Source organism: Poecilia mexicana, unplaced genomic scaffold, assembly GCF_051168715.1.
Source record: "Poecilia mexicana isolate PSO_F unplaced genomic scaffold, ASM5116871v1 scaffold_1, whole genome shotgun sequence".
Taxonomy (NCBI): Eukaryota; Metazoa; Chordata; class Actinopteri; order Cyprinodontiformes; family Poeciliidae; genus Poecilia; species Poecilia mexicana.
The window spans coordinates 19706153-19724187 of NW_028263370.1; the positions used below are offsets into that span (position 1 = coordinate 19706153).

Below are 18035 nucleotides of genomic sequence, written 5' to 3' on the forward strand. Positions count from 1 at the left end.
GTTGTGCTAATGTAATGGTTCTACCGCGGCAGCGGCGCTATGTGGAGGGCAGGGCTCAATGCTCCAGCGCGCTGGGATGGAGCACAGTATGGAGTATAAATTCAGAATCTTATTTGAATCCAAATGTCTTCCAGATGCTCAAGTCTTGTGTAAAGTGCCCTCTGTAAATATCTACTAAGAAGTGTTGATGGTGACGTATGTTTTTTTAAACACAGCAGTGATTGTTGGGCTCTTACAAGTGTTGAACATTTGAAGCTCATTACTTTGTGCTCTTTTTTTCAGATAAACTCTTGAGTTTAAGAGAATTACCACCATACCACTTCAGTCAAAGTTCTTGTCTCAGCTGGATCTCCATTTTGACAACCTGATGAAGATGTTCAAAAGAAGAGGAGGACAGCTTGGACAAATGCTAGGACAAGTTGTTGCACAAATGGAGGAGGTAAGTGATGTAGCCACAACACAACTATCAATCTTTTTGGATAAACTTTTTTAATGCAGAAAATTAAATTTTTCTTGTGTTAAATGTTCTCACCTTGAACTTTTACACCTGCTTGTTTTCACTTCAACCTCTACTGTATGTCTTCACTTTAAAAATAGTTGTGTAAAGTAAATTGTTAAACTTCAAGCATAAGGCTTGAAAAAAGATTCTAATTCCATTAATTTCCTTCAGTGTGAAGATGTTGATGCTGCATGGGAGTGTCATTAAGGAAGTCTGCATGTATATGGGAGAAGATCCAGCCAAGCTCATCCAGGAGTATGTGGTATGTATCTATAAGTGTATTTACACAACTAGAGATGGATAAATATCTCTAAATATAAAGAAAGATTTAGATCTGTACATGCATAATTATTTCTATCTAGATTTAGATTTCTCTAGATATGAATATATCTCTTTCCACAAGGATAGATACATCCATCTATGTCTATCTCTACATTTAGATATACTTGAGATATCTATATTCATCGAAATTTACATTGATCTGTCCAACCTTTTAGAGATAGCTCTTACAGAGAAATGTCTATCTATATATATAGATGCATCTAGGTCTAGAGAAAGAGAGATTAACTTGTCATCACTTCACATAGGGTGTGGATGAAGCTACCATTGAAGAGGCTATTGGAACCACCACCACCACCGGCGTTTTTCATCTGAAAGACTTCATCACATGAAGACATCAGGATCGTCCATGAAGGCATCAGGGTGGTGTCCAATTTGAATAGTGTGCCAACAGCTGTTGTAATACTTGTTGGACTGATATATGGGCTGAACCTCGCCTACCCTGCTGATCTTCGCTACACTTTTGAGGTGTTACAGAAGATAATAATAGAACTGGATGGAGGTAAACTGTCCAACAAGACATTATTCCTTAAAAACTGCCTCTATGAGTGAGTAAATGGACATTTTAAAGTTTTTTATTTAATAATGTTCTAATGTTCACTTTTTGTGTTTTCTGTTGTTGTATTCCTCATTGCAGGACACAAATTTATTATTTTTTAATAACTAACTGCAGAAATATGTTCAAGGTCAACTATTAAGTTGCAGTATGTGATATTTATAAGCAATAGGTTTTTCACATATTTGTTTAAACTGTCACTATGATATTGCATAGTAAACAGTAAAACATGAGACTGATGATATAAAAAAATAAGCTGTGTTATACAGACTTGACATAATTTTAACAAATATGTACAAAAGAATTGTCACAAAAGTTACATTTGGCAGCATGTACATGTTCAATAAAGTTGATAGAAACCTATCATAAACCTGGCATAGCATCTGTCATGAACAGGAAGGAGTCTTTACTAATGTCTATGACTGCTATGAAGTGTCATTTGGTAAATAATGACACTTTAATGCAAAGTTGGCACTTTTAATGCAACTTTTGGAGCAACTTTGCATTAAAAGTGTCATTATTTACCAAATGACACTTCATAACAACATTCATAGACATTTATAAAGACTCTTTTATGTTCATGACAGTGTCATGTCAGTCTTGTGCACCCCCGTCAAATAAAGTCTTAGCCAGATTTCTACAAACTGTGTTTGAACATGTATTAATATGAAATTAATGCTGCAGTACGTAACTTTTATAACTTTCTTTTTACATATTGGTTAGAACTATCAGTACGTTGTGTCTGTATAAGACGAGGCTCAGTTTTTTTCACCAATTTTCTGTCTGATGTTTTATTGTTTGTAATGTAATAATATAGTGATAGTTTAAACAAAAAAAAAATATTTTTTTTTCTCAGTGGAACATACAGCAGCTTAAAGGTTGACCTTTAACATATCTCTATAAAAGATAAAATGATTTAGAAAAGTATCAGCATCATACATGTTCAGCTTTTTTGAGCATGTATGCTGCCAAATGTAACTTTTATAAAAAAAATATTTTACATATTATCTCATGTCAGTCATATGGGCACCCTGTCAAATAGTGTTATTGAAATCCGACTTACTTTTCTACATAATCTTGTATATCTCTTGTACAAATATGTTCCAGATTAACCTTTAAACCTGCAGTGTGTAACTTATAAAAATTAAGTTCTTTAAAAACAGTTGTATAAAATTTCCCTCGTCTTTTACAGTACAGCGAGAAACATAATCTGTGGAAGAAATCCAGCGCCGTCTTCCACTGATATGACATTGTTATAATGTTGATAAACATGTAAAAAAAAACAATTTGCTTACTTGCATACTGCAGCTTTAATGTCATGTTACATGTTCAAAAACATAGTTAAAATCTGAAATACTATTCTATACCATGTTAAATATGTTTTATAAAGCTTAACTATTATATTTTCTTATCCATTTTATATCTTAAATATTAATATATCAAAACTTGACATCATTTCATATCTTAAATAACATGTTTGTTCATAAAAATTGTATTTCAGGTAAGACTCAATTTAAAAATGTTCTGTGTCTTAAATGTAAAAAATGTTAAATACAAAATGGTGTGATTTAGAAATGTTCATTTAAATAAAGTTCAATTGTTCAGCAGCACTTGCACTCTTTGTCTTTCTTGTCAAAGATCTGTTTCTTTTTTATTTAATTTTTTACATTAGAAAGGTATATAGATAACTTGAAAAAATTAAGTAGGATTTAAAGCTGTAACATGTGTTCCATTAACATGATAGAATTGTGTTCGCCCAACACAATTTCATTGAGTAATACTGGCAATGAAAAATAAGCTGGTGTTACTCATTATAATAGTGTTGCTAAGACATAAAAAAAGTTATCGATAATACATAATATATTTACATTATGGTAAGAGATAAAATGTTTGTAGTTTCAACTTAATATTTTCAAGTAATCTAATGTAAATAAAATATGTCTGTTCTACTTATTTGCATTGTGTGGGACGGATGTACACAATAAAATTAAGTAAACTGAACAGCTTTTTTCTTTCAGTGTAGGGTTGCCAAGGGACCAGCCCCAACATTTAAAGCCAGGGGGAAGAGAGACAGAGACTGCGGCGGCAGCGTGTCGTTTGGTCTGTGTTACCCAGAAAGTAGTTGGGCACAATATCGCAGCACCGTGAGTGAAACAATGACTGGGGCAGCCTACTATATAATTTACTCGGGGACCACTTTTGTAGATTACAGAACAAATCGCGTCCCGTAAAGGTTCAATATGGGACGGGTGGCAACCCTAACTGTAGCGTCTATTCTATGCGCCTTATAATGCGATGCGCCTTATATATGAATAAAGTTTTAAAATAGGCCATTCATTGAAGGTGCGCCTTATAATCCGGTGCGCCGTATAGTGCGGAAAATACGGTACTTTATCCTAGTTGCTACTACTTTTAAATGAAAAGCAGAAATAATGAATCAATGTAGCAATGATTTTAATCATTATGTCCACATATCTGCCAATGACTTTAGGCTTCTCACATTAACTATCAATGTTTTACAAAGAATCAAAGAAAAACCTGCTGGTACGTAAACCAGAACAAATACTTGAACTCCAGCTTTGGTTGTTAAAATACAAATTTTAAATATATACTTATGTGCGTGCTTTTCAAAAAACACTTGTTTGAGGTAATGGAATAAAAGCCTGTTTTGTTTTTAAAAAGGAAAGAGGGGTAAAATAAAAGAATTTAGCCAAAGTATGTTTTATTTCATCTTGTTCATCATCTTTTCTTGTCATGCTCAAGGTTTTAAGAAGTGCAGACCGGCATGTTTTGAAAATCATGTAAAGCACTTTGAAATGCCTGCTGCTGAAATGTGCTATACAAATAAAATTTGATTGATTGATTGATTGATCGGAAAACACACCAGTTCCACAGGATTAAAAAAATAAATAAATCTAATCTTTATTTTGCGTTTTATACAAAATATTTCCATTCTTCCATTATTTACGTATTGTGAAGTTTAGTTTGACACAGACATTCCTGTGTGTTTTGGGTTCTAAATATGTTCAAACATTGCTGCCATAAAGTTGTGCTTTATGTTGTTTGGTGGATGCACACCTCATTCATTGCTATTTAAGGTGTTCAGAAAAATGCTGGGTTTTACATTAGTTTGTATGGTTTAAGGTTTAACTGTCTGCATTTAATGAGTTTCATTAGAAGATTATGGGAATGAGAGCAAACCCAATATAGGATGCAACAGATAATGCAAAAAGCAAGAGCAACATACAATCATAGATCAGAAAAATAAAGATGATGCTGTAAAAAGGGATACTAAGCATAATAGGGTGCTGCTGAATTGACTAAATATATGGAATGTTGAAATGACGAACAGCCACCTTAGTCCTCTAATCCGTCATTCAGCCATGACAGACCAGTAGCCAATTTTTACTGCAAGACGGGGAGTACAGAGTGGTGGACAGAGACGGATGAGAGGGTTGGAAGGACACAAATTAAAAGAATTTGGAGACAGGCAAGTGCTGAAACTGAGAAAAAAAAGAACTGATATATGGTAGCAACAGAATAAAGCGTTGATGACTAATAGACGAAGTTAAAGAAAGACTATGGAGAAGGTTAGAGGGGTAATGAAATAAACGACCCATGGATGTGCTTCACTTGGACTGTTAAACTATGATGAACATCTGGTTCTGTTTTAAGCAAAGAACACAGATCCTAAATTACATTTAGGATCTCCTTTTTTTACTTGACTGAGTGGTTTGTTGCTCAGTGCTATGCTTTTCTTCGTAAATTACAAAATAATTGCTACAGTTTGGCTGTTTTCCAACTATGGTGGGCAGGTTGAGGTTTGGTCAAATATCTTTTATGTATTTCTACTCATACAGCATTTCATCAAGTGCAAAGGACCCCAAAGTGCTTCACACTACTTTCAGCACTCACCCATCCACCCACACATTAACTCGCTGATGGTGGAAAGCTACTGGATAGTAGCCACAGCTGCCCTGGGACAGTCTAATAGAGGCGCAGCTGCCACAACTGTGACCAAACTATAACAGAAATGATCAAACTTCATTTGCCCTTATAGAATATGAATTCTGTTTTATGGAAACTTACAGTTTCAGGAAAAGTCTTAAACTGTTACATGCTCACAGAACCCTCAAATTAAAATACATTCCTGCTGCAATGAACAGACATTTCCACAATGGCACACAACACCATCAACAAGCATCACTTTAAGATGCATTTGATTTGGTTTGAGTTTGTCTGCAGAGAAATTAGATCCTTTGGTGGTTTGTGCTGCTGGTTGTGATTAGGCACACTTTACTCATACTTATCAGGGTTAACTTCTTTGACTCTGTCATGGTCCTGGTAGTTCTCTCTTTCACTGTGAAACATCCTAACTTAAGATCACCCTGCCAACAATCACTGTTTTTTTTCATTAGCACAGCCATCATGTTTGTCTTTGATAATGACTTCCTGATGAACAAATAATGTGTCACTAACACAGATTTAATTCCACCATGGTCAAATTAGTTTGAATATTTAAAAAAGGTGCCAGGCCTTCTTAAAGTTAACTCTATGCAAACATAAAAGGCTTCTGGCAGAAAGCTTGTGGTTTTTGTGTATGTCCTGCCCCACTGAGGAGAGGCAGCAGGCAACTATTTCCCACTGAGAAGTAAATATTCTCTTAGAGATAATATCATAAACATCTTTTTCTCTTTTCTTTGCCCCTTTCTTCCTCACTCATCCCTTTCTTTCTTCTCACTGGGTAAATATAAATGTAAATATCAATCTCTCTCTTTTACCCTCTTCATGGTTGTAGGTTTACTTGACTCAGTACAAAACTCACCTGCTTATCTATACCAAACAGGCTATGCAGTCTGTAGAGGTGTTTTTTTGTGCGTGCATGTGAGTGTTTTTGTAGATATTGTGGAGTGAGGAATGGATTTGGATAAGAGGGCTTGCCTGAGTCTTGTCTATGCGCCCACACACACTTTAAACACTACAGATAGTGATATAGTAGCACTGCTCCAGCTTGTAACACCTCACAGAGGGGAGCAGTTTGAAGGAGAAGAGGGAGAGCGATGAAATGTAGTACAAAGTCAGAGTTAAGTGGCTTGTCTTAAAAAGCTTTGGCACTAAACAGATTTTTATCAGAATATTTTGCCAAAATGCTGAAACCTGCAGTGTGTGTAAAGCAAATTCATAGATTACTGAGTGTTAAAAAGAATGGTGCAATATCAGCACTGAAGTCAGCGTTGCCCCAAAACAGTTATGAACACGCACCACTGGTATTAGTATTTAAATACCTACACTCTCAACAAGTCAAATAAATTTACTGATTTATTTGAAAATGTGAAACTTATAAACTGGTAATAATACTGAAATGTTCTGTTATGTCCAACAAAACCATGGGAAGCTGACTGAATATTGACATGTTGCACAAGGAGGTTGAACCAAAACAGATCGTTCCTAACGGAGCTGGCTGTTCAGAGTGCTGAATCCAAGCTGATCCATGAAAGTTGAGCAGACATGTGGCACAAAAAGGTGCAGAAAGCAACAGGGATAACAGCATCCTTCAGAAGATTAGGAGTTTTTTTTTTTTGTTTCCACAAGATTCACAAGGTGTGGACTACAGCTGGAGTCAGAGTTTTAAGAGCCAACACACACAGACATACCCAGGACACAGGCTGCAGTTGTCAAGTTGTGTCAAACCAATCCTGAGCCACAGGCATGGTCAAAATCCTCTTACCTGGCTGAGGAGGAAAAGTATTGAACTGATGCTCAGTGGTCTAAAATCCTCTTTTCAGATTGAAGTATTTTTTTTTACATTTCATTTGGGAATCAAGGTCCCAATTTCTGAAGGATGAGTGAAGATGAACAAAACCCAAGCAACTTGAGGTCCAGCGTGAATCTTTCCCTATACATAATGTTAATTGGAGCCATGACCTCTGTCCACTGAGTTATATTCAAGCCCAAAATTAGTGTGGCAGTCTTGCAGAAAATGCTTATAGCACTGCTGTTTATAAAACTGCTGTTGAAGACAACATTTATCAAACAGCTAAAAAAGAACAAGTAGGACAAGCTTCTACTGAAAATTGCAGACCAGTCTCCAATCTTCCATTCATCAGTAAATTTGTTGAAAATGTTGTTTAAACAGTTAAATATCTTCTTAAAAATGGCCAACTACTTTGATGTCTTTCAGTCCAGTTTTTGTGCTCACCACAGAACTGAGACTGTCGAAATGGTTAATAACATCCACATAAATAGAGACTACAGAAGAACCACAGTGCTAGTATTATTAGACTTCAGTCTAGCATTTGACAATGTAGATCAGGGTACAAAAGGTCAACCAAGTTGGATGGTTGAATCAACTGAAGAACTGGGTCAGACTTTTTGGAACAGGACTTGACTGATTTGAGTCTTACTAAAATGACAGCGAGTTCTTTGTGTCAATAGATAACCTTTCATCCAAGTTGACAGAAATCCCATTTGGGGTACCCCATGGTTCCATCTTGAGGCCCCTGTTATTTAATGCCTACCTGCTCCCATTAGTTCAAATTATATCAAATAAGATAAGAACAACTCTGCAATGCAAAGTCACTAGATGACTATAAACCAATTCAAGAGTTGAGTAGGTAGATAGAACAAATCAATATGTAGTTATGCCATAACTGTCTTCAGTTAAATAAAAACAATATTTACGTAATTTTTAAAACCAAAGGAGGAGTGATTAAGTCAGCACACAGCTTTGGTTAGTATAGCTAGAAACTTCTGATCGGGACCCATTAGTGTTTTACCAATTGTTCTTTTTGAGCAGAGGCATCATAAATGTTGTTTTCATATAACATGGACTCAAAAATTCAGCACCATCATTTCCTGTGGAAATTTTGACCCAATACTTTTTTTTTGGTCCAGGCTTTGTCCTGGACTCTGAATGCTGCCAAATGGCCTCAGGTTATAAAAGACACACCAAAGCAACTGTCTTGAAATAAGCCATAACCTCTGACCTCCCTGTGTTTTTCTCTCTGGTAAGTAATGTATTATTAACCGTCTTGCCATTCAGTACCTAAAAAAAAGTAGACTCTCGTTTCAGTGTCTATTCGGTGCTTCATTTTTTTCTGTTGTGTTTTTCCATACGGCACTAAGGCAGTTATCAGCATGCAGCCCCCTGAAATGTGTGAATATTTGAATTGTGGCCTAACAAGAGCACATAATCTGATCATTTTTCCTTTTTTTAGAACTTGTTTTTTAAAGAAATGTTTGCCTCCTTGTTTTGGGCACAAAAAAAACTTTCAAGAACAGAGCTTAGAAAATTACAGAGGTTGTGATAAGCTGTTTAAGAAGCTATTTATATTTCATTTCAATCAGACCAAATCCAGTCTAATTAAAAGATTTCATTGTAAACTACTCAACCTTTACGGGGCAACTTCCCATTCCTAATAATCAGGTGAAGTCATTAATGAGTCACTGCTAGCTCTTAATTCCTCTTGCTGCTAAGTCCACTCTCTCTTTTGCATTTTTATTTTGCTCTGAAAAAATGGAGCAATAAAACGATAAGAGAAGTTACCAGGGAGAAAACCTTTAACACTTGGAGTAATTACTTCTCTTTGTGTCTTATTTTTAAATTAATTTTAATTGTGGCGTCAGTGTCGCCTGTAAATGTCCACTTTCTGCTAATCTAAAGTAATGTGACTGCTAATGAAGAGAGAATTGAATGTTTGGAGTCAAATGGCCTTTTGGTTTTGAGTTGCTCCCATGCTGGCTTACTTACAAAATGGTCAAGGATACAGCTGGGCACACGCACACACACACAAGCTATATTTGGTAAGTAGCAGCAACACCAGAAGGAAGAAAGGTGGAAAATAAATGTGAACTGTCTCAGTCACACAACCAGACAGTGGCTGGGTGTTAATTAACACAGCCGGGTAAAATCTCACAGCGCAAAGTTTGGCTAAAGTCAGCTGAAACTCATTTCCTTCAAAAGGCATGCATTTATCTGTTAACATGAAAAAAGTATGTCCACATTGTCTGATTTTACTAATCTCTAAGGGACTGATTTACATTTAAACTTGACAAAAACAACCTCGACTAAAATGGTGAGGACAAAAACAGACAAAAATCATGCAAAGCTTTGTTCCTGACAATTTCTAAAATAAAAAATTGACTGAAAACATTGAAATGTGGGTCTTTCTCAGCCTGCAGAATGTCTTTGAACTGATACTGAAGTAGTTTATAGTAGCAGTTCACATCATGATATTTAGTTCAGTTCGAGCTTTGAAGGGGTATTTTTAATCAAAAGCTGGTTGGAGTTGAAGAGATTTCTGATTTTAGCTGTCTTATAGAGTGGTTGACTCACTTTCATGTCTTCACATACTAAGCTGCTCTTTTTATGACTAACAATCTGTAAAATATGTGAAAATGCTTTGAAAAGGAACAAAATAAAATGTCTATATTAAGGTTCAAAGCTCCAATGGACAGAACACAGTTTAAACTTTTTAAGTTACTTACAGTTAACACCAACTTTAAATTATAAATCACCAGAAACGGAGCATTACCATAGTGAACCAGACTAAATAAGGCAACAATTACGAGTTTTCCTGAAAGTCAATTGCAGACGAAAGCTGAAACATTCAGATTTTATTTACCCAATGATGATTTCTCAAATGGTGACGGTGGGTACAAGTGTACTTGGTGCAAAAACTGCATACATACATATGTAGCAGGTTCTGGTAACTGCGTGAGCATGTTGTTACTGAATATGGATGAATCTGACACCAAAACGTCAGAGATGGTCAGAGATGTTGGGCGATGTGCACTGCACATCATCAGGAACCTGAAGAATCTGAATGTCTGAACCGATCTGAATTTTTTGATCGAGAAAATTCTGAGAGTTTGGACAACGTTTTTATTAAAAGTCTGTTTTGAGTACAGGAACCAGATCAGACATGCTGTTCAAACTCTCCTTTATATTAATTGTAGCGAGTGAGTGCATATAATAAATACCTCTCTATATATATTACATATAAATATGCCCATTAAAATAAGGCAATTTAGACCTTTTCCCATTTCAGAAGAAATATTGCTCAATAAAAGTGGCAATAAGCCCTTAGGATCTAAATAAAAATCTGACGTGTGTATTTAACTTCATTTAAATTTTATGCCTTACATTGTTAACTTACAAAAATGCATTTAATCACCTGAAAAATCATTGTTAGAGTTCAACACATCTCTCTCTGTGCAACACAGATTCTTTAATGCATGCTTTTATAAACTGTAGAACTGACTTGTAAATGTTCTGCTTTCCTCTCTTCCTAAGTAGAGCCCATCTCACACACACTTACTTCAAAATGTAGGTGCATTAGTGCTAACGAGAACAGAAACAGTTCATGCTTCACTGAATGTGTTCCCATTCATGTTTCTAGGCCAACAAATGTATTAGATGTTATTCTATTGTTAGGTCATCTAGATCAGCGGTCTGCAACTCAAGTCCTTCAGGGCAGCTGTCCTGAAACTTTTGGATGCACTTCTGCTCAAACACACTTGAATCAAAAGGCTGATTTTCCTCCCAGGCATGTCAGCAAGTTTTGAAAAGATCTAGTAATTATCCATTCATTTGATTCAGGTGGGTCAGAGTAGGAGAAGACAAAGTGGCTCCTAACAGATTGGCACACCTTCAGCTTTTCAGCTGTAAAATTCAATATTTAAATTTAAGATTTACAGTAATGGGCAGGCTTACTTTGTAAAAGTGCAAAGGATAATGTTCACAGTTTCATTGTTGTGTTACCACAGTCAGAATCTGGTGTTATGAGTTTAATCTTTGAGCTTGTGCTCGGTTTGTTTACAAATCACCTCAGCAAAAATTTACCAATTATTAGTGATTGTTTTTAATCTCAGCCAAATCAACCTGCCAAATCTGTATTAAAATGCATTCAGTGGCGGTAATGGTCTAAACAGGAAGAGGGGGAACTAAATCATATTGATTGGGGCCTCATTTCACCTTGGGCCGGCCCTGCATGACGAGCTACAGCCACTGCACTGCGCATCTCTCCGCTGATGTGTGAGACAAACGGGGAGATTTAATTATGTTGCACTAGTAAGGAGAAGGCTCATCCTGTTTTGTGACTGGTAAGTTTTTAAGAAGCATCACAGGGGGGGCTGAGTGGTTCAACTGATAAAGTGTGCACACCGACTACAGAGACTATAGTCCTCAACTCAAATGTCCTGGGTTCGATTCCCGGCCCTTTATCTCACTTCCTTATTTCCTGTCTAATTACTGTTCAATAATGGCCACTAGAGGCTAAAAATATTTTTAAAAAATTTAAAACGGGCCACAGAGGTTATTTGTTTTTATAAGGCGGCCTTTATTGAACGAGTATTTCTGATCTCCGCTCTTCATTGTCAGCTGGCTGGCCCTGTAGCGCTCGTTCAAGTGTTTAAAGGTCCACTCTGCAGGCGCATGCTGAGGCCTGCCTGACTGGAGATCAGGAGAGGCAGAGAAGGCATTTGATATGGCGCAGTCTGGTGCATTTGTGGCCCTGCAAAACAAGAACGTGCTGTGTGACTGTGGGGCAGCTTCTCCACGGGTTTAACCACCGGCCCACTAACCCATCGGCCCACTAGGGAAATCTCCGGTAGTCCTGTATGCCAGTCCACCCCCTGGTCAGAGCAGGGATGCATCCAAAAGTAGCAGGATACCAGCACTCAAGCAGCTGCAGACCCTGGCACTGGATCCCGCTAGTCTTGCAAAAGATGTCGCGTGACAATACAAATGTTAGAAGTCGACCTCACAGGTTGGCACTATTTCCTTGTTTTGGTCCACACACCTGCAGGGCAACTTTTTCACAAATACATCTCAGGTTTTTTGGAGCAAAATTATTCTTTTGGTTGAAAATATCATTTATGAATAGTTTTTCACAAATCTTTTATCAGTTGCATCTATACTTTTCATTTCACCTTTTTCCCAACAAATACTCACGTTATGAATACCCCACATGTATATAGTAATATAGCAGTGCCTAAACAAATTCACAAAGGTTCAGTTCTATATTAACCATTCCTGGCTTTTGTCAGGCAATCTGGCAAAAGATACAGAAGACTTGATGATCATCCTGTCACTCACTGGAGATAACACAAAGTTTAGAAATGTTTAGGTGATACAGGAGAACCAGAATTTAACTAGTTTATGAAAAACCTCATTAAATTACAGAACTATGGTATGAAAAAAAGTCCCTTTACGCTATATAAAATGTACCACAAACAATATGTAATAAATCCAAAGCCACAGTCACGTAGGCCTGACATGTTGAAGCATTGTATCATTAAAACAGTGTACACTGAAACACTGAAAGCATAAAGTTTACACTTAACACTCATACTGGACTCAAGGTTATTCAGTTAAAAAGATACAGACTGGCTAACTGTTATAGCCAACATGTTGACACACGACATTATTTTCATATTTAGATAATTTAAAAAATATTTTAACAAATGAAATTATTTGAGTTGAAAAGCATGTAGGATGTCTTCAGCTCAAAGCAAAATGCTCAAAAAGGAAACAAATTGACAAAATCAGTATCAAGTACAAGGCACGTGATTTTAAAAAAAGTTAACTGCAAAATATTAAGACATTTTCAACATAGCAAGAATGCCACGATGTAAAACACGTTCTGAGTGTGCGCGTAGGCAGATTTCAGAGAAAGAGAGAAAAAGAGAGAGAGGGAATCTCTTTCGTATCAGTTTCAGAGGAAAAGCTGTGCAGAATCAGTCTGCATGCATGACGTGTACACACACACACACACACGCACACACACACCTTTGGTCTTACTTATGCGCTCATCCCTCTGTTTCCACTTTTTTCAGTCCTCCAGGCCGCCATTTTGTGACTTCTCAGCAGAGAAGAAAAAAAAATCCCAAAATGTCCACCATCCGAAATGAACTCGGTAAAAGAAAACTTCAATCGTACTCCATTTCTGAGAAAAGGAGTGGGGGGGAAGGTGTTTAATTCCACCGCATGGTTTTAGTTTAGCAATGTTTCCTCTTGTAATTTTATATGGAGTTCAGTTTTGCAGCTTTCTGTCTCGAGGATTTGTGCAGAGATTTGATCAGTTTTCCTCGGCAACTTTATGAGCTTTGAGAAAACTCATTCCTCTTTGAGTGGCTCTGGGCCCATGATAATGTCATCTCACTCTCCTCCCCTTTTCAGAGATTTGTGTGCGATAGAGGCCTCCGTAAGAGACCAAGCGCTAACCTTTACTGCATTGGCTCACACTTAATCCCCTCACCCTGGGGTGACTGGCACACACACACACACACACACACACCCAGTGCAGGAAGCAGTACAGTGGTACCACGCCCTCCCCACTTGTCGTTTATTGTTGAGTCATCTAAATTCCATGATCTTATTTTAAGATAAAGTATATCACAAAGTAATGATATTTTCTCCAATGCAGTGATTTATACTTAATGTATTTTGATTCTTTACTTGACTTATTTGATTAACTGTTAGGTCTAATACTCTAGACTCACTAAATACATGTCTATACAAAGAGAGTTGGGCAAAGTTGAATTTGTTCTCATAATCGGCTGCTGTAAACTGATGTGTTTGTGTTTCAGTTTCTTTATCAAGACATCACAGAAGGAAAAAGCTTAACATAAATCTAAACTCTTCATTTAATCAGCATTAGATGCTGACTGTTTCCTGGATTAACAGTCTTTCTCTTCTGTCATTTATTCATTAACTCCAGTTGAGGTTTTGCTTTGTTTTCCTAAATATGGACAGTTTTCCTTTAGGGAGCCTTAAACTGTTATTTCCCCACTGAAAAGGTCCAGAGGCGCATTTTCATTTTAGCGATGTTACGATTACCAAACAAAATGCTGAAGGCAGTAAACGGTGGAAATAACTTTAAATGAAAAGTACTGACAAAAAGTAGTAAGTTTTAAATTGATCTGTAAATGAACAACTATTAACAAAATCCAACATGGATCCTAAAGCGTCGTCATCCACTGATGTTTCCTCTGAGGAATTATACCCCAGACAGTAGAGTTCCAGCAATAAGCTTTAACCACAATATGACTGAAAATCAAATATAAAGCAAGCAGGTTAATGATCATCTTCAGAACTTAAAATGGTGTAAATATATTTTCAGTCTGTCCCAATTAAAGCTTTTCATTTAGCAGTTTTTTTTTCTGCCTCAGTTTTGAAACAGAATATAAAAGGCATACAGATCCACTGCTGTTACATAAATGTTTGGTTCAGTCATTTTAACACCTTGCTCTTTGAGTTGCAGTTAATTATTTTTGGCTCATGTTCTATGAGCAGCGGTGACTGAACTAGCTGGTTTTAAGGGAACCATGGTCAGTAATTTATGACTGACCAGCTATCCTAACACACACCAGCTTAAATTACATTTTTTATTTTTTGCTTAAACCTAAGCAAGTCCTCAGCTAAATATCAAATTTGCCAATCTTATGAAAAATGTTGCCACATTTGTTATGGCAACAATAAAAAGTTTTATTAATTGAATAAAACTAAATAATTTGTCCTAATTTTATAAATGCAATATGAAGAAAATATTCCAATCTATCTGGTAAATCTAATCCTTTGCTCAGACATTTGTTTACCCTGGTTGAAATAAAAAAACATCATAAGTCTGTTTCAATCACCCATATTTTATATGAAAAAAGCCTAAAATTGTCGAAGAATCATATTTTAAATCTACATATGTTTGACATTTTATTACTATAGTAAAGTATTATTAGTTAATACAGTTAATTATGTATTAATTAACCTTGTTAGTTATATGACTGCCACCAGTTTGCAGTTCTTCTATGTCATGATCAGGCTTATTAAAAACAGCTAACCCAGACTCACAAAAATGACAAGAAAAAAGAAAATCTGTTGTAAAATCTGTTTTCACGATGGTAAATTTTCTCCTGATCAACGTTTTGTGTTTGTGGATTGTGTGGCAGATCGCAACACACACCCAATAATTCAAATTTGAAAACACAGTTCCACTCAAAGTTACATGGGAGTCACTAAATGTACACATTCATTCACACGTGTATTTCTGTTTCCCCTCAAAAAAAAAAAGAAAAAAAAAAAAGACATTGTTATCCACGACTTAAAGCTCATACATAAACACACCTCCACTACACAATCACACAGTGTGGCTCTCAAACACACGCTCTGTCCTTGATACCCTCAGTAGGAGGGTGGGCTCTGCAGACAGGGTGCCACGTCCCTTAGTGGAGCTTTGGATTATGGGATAGCAACATGAGGTAGGCAGAGAAGGTGCAGACAATGAAAGAAAAGCGGAGAGGAACGAAAGATTAAAAGAACAGGCAGATTGGGGGAGCAGGGCAGATGCGACAAAAAAAGAATGAAATTCATCAAAGAAAGAGACTGTGATTTAAAGAAAAATCTTTATAGTTAACAGAGAAGCAAAGAAAGAGGGAGGAGGGGGGTTGGGTACAAAACGCAGAAGTATGGATGACTAGAGCAACGGATATGCTAAATGAATGAAAGTGAAGATGAAGTGAGGATGAATATGGAAAAAAGAGGATGAAACCAAATGAACAAATAAAGACTTACCATGTGCTGTTCCCCACCGTTTCACTCCTTCAGAAGTTCTGCGCTGAAAGTTGGAAAAGCTGCTGAAAAGGTGAGAGAGGAGAGAGGAGAGTCAGAGGTGGTCATTCATTTTTTAAAGGAAAGAACTGAATTAAAATATACTAAACCCAATTAAAGTGAGTGAAACCCAAAAACTACAAAATACTCAAACGATACAACCACATAGTGATTGTCTTGATTTTTAACATTGGTGTTTATAAGCAGCATGTGGCGAGTCTATTACAGAATATTAGAAATTAAATGGATAAAGACGCTATGAGTCTTTATCATGAAAAGACGAGTCAAGATTTCTGTGTCAAAGAAATGTACTACACACACAAATGAACATTGTATGCACAATGCAGAAAGCGGTGTGTATACATTTGAGTGAGTGCAGAAACTGACCTTGCATGTGTGCATGTGTTCGTGGCACAGTAACGCTAAATGATAGCCTTCTAGCGCCATCTACTGATGTTAGTGTTATTAAATAGATACTGAAGGAGAAACTCAACTTCATGCAGCAGCAGGCAGGTTTATTTAAAATGTGGGAAAAACAATTGAAACTATTTTTTTAGTATATTGAAAATGAAATAGTTTTACAGTTAAAAGAAAGCATTTAGGTGATGCATAAAATACATACATCTTTGATAAGGAAGGTAAAACATTTTTCCACATAATGTCTTAGATTCGTTGAAATGCTTTTCTACATAAAATTTGCAGAAATTAATTGAGGTCATGTGCAGGAAATGGTTTAAGATGGTGGACTTTGGGTTATAAAAGTTTCTTTATCAGCATGTACTTTATAAAAATATATATTAAATTATATAACAAAATATATATTCAGAGAGAGTATATGGAGTATATCTAACACAGGGATAAAATATTTCAGATCTCTGCAACCCAGTTATAAATGATGATATATATGCAAACATCAAAATCTCATTGAGTTCAGCTGTGAAATTCCTCCATGCACACAAAGTTACATGATCACTCAAACACACAAGTGTTTAATAGAGCTTCAGTCTTTGTGTTTTGAGTGATTGAATCTTGGAGGAGATGAACTGAAGTGCTTGAGGAGTGTTTCAGATCCAGGAGCAAATAATCAGCTCTGTTGGTGGTAGATCTGTATATTGCATGCGCTGTACTTGGAAGTGTTGCGTACAGGCAGAATGACTTATGATGCATTCACATTTCTGAATAACCATGGATATTATGTGAAATACTGCCAGATAAAAACAGGTACTCATCAATTCATAAATGTTTTCAATGAATTCTGAGGGAGTGTGTAAATTTTACCTAATATTAAATTCTAAACGTGTGCGCTTGAACAATGCATTTCTTGTCCAAGTCTTTGCTTGATGATTTTAAAACCAATCATCAGTGGGATTTCTTTTTTCTAACATGCTAAATTGATCACTGTAATGCTCGGCTCCCTGCTCGCTCTAAGAAAAAACAATTTCACTGCAGATATCAAAAAACCCAGCCAGAACAATGTTGAAGAGGACCAGGAGGAGAATTCATGTCATATTGATTTTAAATTCAAAAGAAAGTACAAAGAGGTAATTTTCAATAGATACACATATGGGTGACAGAAAGCAATAAGGTGTGTATTGCAGATAACTTGGTGTAAGGGTTTAGAAAGACAAACCAGCATAAAATGGGAAAATGTATAGGTAAATATTAGTAACTGTTACTTCTGACTGCCACTTTGATTGTGATTTTTTTAATGACAGTAGGACTCTAAAGTTTCAAGTGTTTAGGGGGTAGGAGTTTATAAGTTCTCACTTCTTCCTACCCCATTTTGAGCATGATATGTTAACTGAAACAAAAAAATCTGTATTTTCTCTTCTTTCTTATGCACTTCTTGTTACTGTGCACTATTTTATTTTTATATTTGTATCATGTTCGAATAAAATTTCATTTCATTTCAATTTCATTTCATTTCATTTCATTTCATTTCATTTCATTTCATAAAGACTCTGTCGTGGCTTACTGTGCATTTTGAAATTGATTTCGTTGTGGTTTGATATATTTATATATTGGGTGTTTCCCCC

The 18035-nt window shown here is 36.2% G+C and overlaps 1 long non-coding RNA gene across 1 annotated transcript; it reads left to right on the top strand.

Annotated features, from left to right (window-relative positions):
* Positions 1–205: 205 nt before the first annotated feature.
* LOC148161201 (uncharacterized) lies at positions 206–1372 on the top strand. Its single transcript, XR_015763003.1, has 3 exons — positions 206–439; positions 671–761; positions 1087–1372. It is a non-coding gene; the product is annotated as an uncharacterized LOC148161201 (long non-coding RNA).
* The last annotated feature ends 16663 nt before the right edge of the window (positions 1373–18035 follow it).